The sequence below is a fragment of the Terrapene carolina genome, unplaced genomic scaffold (assembly GCF_002925995.2).
Source record: "Terrapene carolina triunguis isolate 2854851 unplaced genomic scaffold, T_m_triunguis-2.0 Scaffold88, whole genome shotgun sequence".
NCBI classification, from domain to species: Eukaryota; Metazoa; Chordata; order Testudines; family Emydidae; genus Terrapene; species Terrapene triunguis.
In genome coordinates, this window is record NW_020664439.1 from 7,163,229 (window position 1) to 7,167,623 (window position 4,395).

Genomic DNA, 4,395 nt, shown 5'->3' on the forward strand with positions numbered 1-4,395 from the left:
TAGATCGCCTTTAGTATTGCAAGATTAATCACTCAGAGGTGTTCACTGGGGGCAGAAATGGAAAAAGTGGTACGTTACACAGTCAATTTGGAACCGAGTACGTTTAAAAATAACCAAGTGGAAAGTAGTGTCAGGTGCTACATTAGCCCTGGAGTTTTGCTATTTTTGTGGTTTTACAACTAGCTTTTAAAAAAAGGTTTTCTCTCCCTTGTTACTGTGTGAAATTCCCATGCAAACAGGAGAGAGAAGTGAGTAAGGGTCTGATACAAAGCCCATTGAAGTGAGTGGAAAGACACTTAGTGATTTCAGTGGGCTTTGGGTCAGGCCCTAAATGACTTCACAAGGGCAAAGTGAGACTGACTATATACAGAATGCCACCAAACGCTCAAAGTAAACAGACTGAAAATATAGAGAATAGGGAAGAACTCCTCAGGTGGTCTAACTTGGTGTAGTAGCTACATTGACTGAGGATCCTGGCCCATTGAGGGGCAGATTTTCATAAGTGCTTATCAACCATGATTGGGGCAAGACTTTCCAAAGAGCTGAGGCCTCAGTTCAGCAAAGTAAGCATGTGCCTGACTTTAAGTACAGGAGTTGTCAGTCCCATTGCCCTGTTTGTGTGCATAAAGTTAGCTAGGTGCTTCAGTACTTTGCTCAGTGAGGGCCCTGGCTCCTGTTTGGGCACCAAAACAAAGTGGCCAGACTTTCAAATACTCCCAGTATTCGTCCAGGAACTGCTGGGAGCTGAGCTCTTTTGAAAATCTGTCCCTCAGCCTCTGATTTACAGTTCAACTTGCTTTAACCTTGTCTCGCTACAAGTTCTAGAACAAAGTGTGTTTTTTTGATGATTGTATCCCTTTAAGATAACAAGAGGAAATAAACATGTTTTCGTGGTGTGCAAAGGTTGCTGGTAAATTCAGATAGTTCACTGTCAGAACAGTTTTTTTTTTTTTTCACTCTCACATGGATTTTTACAGTACACTTTTGATCCCACTCACCTGTCAGGGTTAAGTAATGTAAAATTTAAGCTCTGTGCATTTCCCAGACGTATACCCCAACTGCCCATTGAACATCTTCTCTTGTGCAATGATCTGAACAAGCTTGCTGCTGCTACGGGAATTGTGGTTTTTTGTTTTTGTTTTAGCAGTGTAATGTTAGAAGTCATACAGCTGTAGATGGAATTATGAGTCTCTGCCCTGGATGACTGCATTCTCAAGTAGCCAAGCTTCCTTAGCTGAGGTTTTGATTGAAAGGTTCATTAGGGATTCCTTCCTACTCCAGGATCTCTGTCTGAACAAAATACTCTTTAAATTAATCACTTGCTGCTTTTCTTCCAGGTAGAGCAATGTTTCCTAGCATGAGGGCGGAGGCTCCTTTGGTGTATCAGACTAGTTGGTGGGAAGCATGAAAGTGTGAGTAAAAAAACTTAGGAACCACACTGTAAATGTTTTGTTGCACCCTCCCTTCCTATTTCCATTGTCTCTGCATGCTCAGGTGGATGGCAGTAGGAGTAGCCCCAAGCTTCGTTGCCTTGCTCCTGTGGCACTTGGTTCAGCCTTGTGTTGCACTGTTGGGAGCCTCCCTCCCCCGGAACACTAAAGCAGTGTAGACTTTTGGTGAGTGGGAGTATGGGGAGGGGGATCAGAATTAGCAGGGAGGACGTGGGGAGCAGGGGAGGGGAAGAGGAGAGACACGTAAAAGAGAAAAAAAAGGCAAAGAATTGCAGAGCAAAGAGTAAAGGAGAGGAGGTGAGAAAAGATGGACAAAGTGAGAGAGAACCAACTGGGTCGAGATATGTTGTGGGAGGTCTTGGCGGGTGTCCATCTGCCAATCCATCCTGAGGATGGCCACTGAGCTGCAGCATTCACTCCTGTAGCAGAACCCTGTGGAAGGAGTGCACAGGAATCCGGTGAAATTGTGCCCAAGCAGGGAGAGTTTGTTGGCCTTCTGACCTCTCAGTATCGATAGCCACATGGCAGGTACACAGAGGCAGCTGAGTGGAGGGCTGGCCATCCTGTATTCTCCTCCAGCAGGAGCCATGTTGACTTTGGCAGAATCCTGGTGGGGTTTCCAGCAGCTATAGAGGAATCTCCACCAGCGGGAATAGGCCATGAAGCAATATTAACTTCTTATGGGGTAGGTCCAACCAGCAACTATTCCAGAAAGCATCATATCCCTAACACGGTCCTCTCCTGCACCTCTTTCTAGTTCTGCTCATGTAAATCTAGGAAAGCATGTAGGCCATAATGATGGAGATGGGTTGCCCTGAAATGAGGGCTTTAATCTCCTCCCAATAATTGCAATTCACAGAAATAAACATTAAGCGATTATAGCAGAACTAGCTCCTCTAGCTAAGGCTATGAGATAGTTTTCATTCAACTCTCTTGCTTCCTCACTCAGAATTTACTGCAACTTTCAGCTTTGCAGCTGAAATTTTCCAGTTTAGCCTCTGCCAAAAGTTACCTTTAAAAAAGAGTTTGAGCAAAAACCGTTCAGCCATTCTTGAATGTGAGGAGATGAAAAAACCCACACTTTTCTATTGTGGAAACATTCTTACCTGGCCCTGTGAGCAAACTAGAAGGTAGCTGAACATTGGAACAAAACTCACAAAATGGCTTTGTTCCAGAGGAAATTGGGTTTGAGTGAGTTTTATGAGTTTTTGAAAATCATGTATTGAGCATGGGCTGTGGATTTATTTATTTATTAAAATTACTGTTACTGAAGGAGTTTCAAGAAGAAGATAATCTCTATTATTATAATTGTTTACTGTGTATGGTCCGTTCTCCAGTATAGTCAGTCAGTCAGTTTCACATTTTTAGCTTGTTAACTATGTTGAAAGAGGTAGAGAAAACAAACTCCCAGATAGGAAATACGTTTTTTAAAAACTACCCAGTTTGGACACACTCTTTAACTTTGACCCCATCCCCATGCAAATACTGTGTATTAAAAAATAATATTTTGGAGATCCGCTATCTTTTAATAAGGAACTGATACAAATGTTCTTGAATGTATCAATAATGTTTAAAAACACAATTTCTGCTGCTTGCACTTCAGAAAGCTCAGCAGACTGCTCAATTTGCCAAAAAATGTAATTTTTTTAATCAGAAAAAAGTTTTAGTTTTGGGATGTTATCCCTGTGTTGTTTTAAATCGGGGTTCTCAACTTGAGGGTCTTGATCACTTTGTCCATATGTTGCTAAATGGGAGGGAAGCAGATCTGGTCAAAAATGTGTTTTTGTTTTGTTTTTTTTGTTTTGTTTTTCCCAAGATAAAACTTCAATTTTTTTTTCTAGTGGAATTTTGAATACTGAAAAATTTAATATGAAAATGGAAATGCCATCTTGGTGCATCATGGGAGTTGCCAGTTGGGTGCTTTATGTTCCAGTTCTCCTCTGTGGGCTGGGGTTCCTGGTTGTACTACATCTCTGATCATGGCTTCCCTTCTTGGAGAGGGGAGGTGGTATAGCATGGAAGACCCTGGCCATGGTACATCATGAGAGATGTAGTCCATCAGGGGCGCCTGGCTTGGAGAGAAGAACTGGAACATAAAGCACCCAAACTACAACTCTTATGAGATACTATGATGGAGTTGACTAGGCTCAGAAGCTACCTGTTGGAGGCCTCAGGGTCCTGCCACACTCCGTCACAGAGAGGAGCAGAAGAGAGATTCTCCAAGCGGCCTAGAATGGCTGCGGGGGAAGCAGCCAATCAGAGGACCTGCAGGGAGCAGCCAATCAGGGGATCATCAAACAACTATAACTCACTTTAGGCCTTCAAACAACCCCCCAACCTCTCCAGTGGCACCTGACCAGAACAATCGATGCAAAACCTGCAGACATATCTCCACTGCTACAATGATCAACACCCCCACAACACAGCTGTCAAGATCCATGAGTCTTACATATGCCTATCACAATGTGGTATACTTCATCCAGTGCACTAAATGCCCCACTAACTAAGTGGGTGAAACCAGACAATCACTGCACTCTTGAATGAACTCACACAGGAAAATTATACAAGACAAAAACACACTATCAGCTGTGGTGAACACTTTTCAGAAAGTGTTCACTGTATCTGACCTATCAGTCCTCATCCCCAAAGGAAACCTGACCAACACTTTCAAAACATGAGCCCGGGAGCTTAAATTCATAACTCTGCTAGACACTAAAAATCATGGACTGAACAGAAACACAGTATTTATGACTTATTTTCAACAATCTGTAACCCACTAACCCCTCCGCCCCTTATGTCCTGTAACTGCAGAGGGTTAACAGGCTATTTCACCTTGAATGGTCCCTTAGAATATGAACTAACTACTTATGCTAAACAATCTGTTCCATCTTGCATTTAACTATGATGCTCCCTCCCCAAATCCCCGCCTCTCCCCAAGCACGCC

General features: G+C 43.0%; 1 protein-coding gene across 1 annotated transcript in view; it reads left to right on the plus strand.

The window, feature by feature from the left end:
* Positions 1-1,335: 1,335 nt before the first annotated feature.
* Positions 1,336-4,395, plus strand: part of ST6GAL1 (ST6 beta-galactoside alpha-2,6-sialyltransferase 1) — a 64,931-nt gene continuing 61,871 nt past the window's right edge. The window contains exon 1 of the mRNA XM_029911133.1: positions 1,336-1,412. The gene's annotated coding sequence lies outside the window, so the exon portion shown is untranslated. The remainder of the gene's footprint in view (positions 1,413-4,395) is intronic.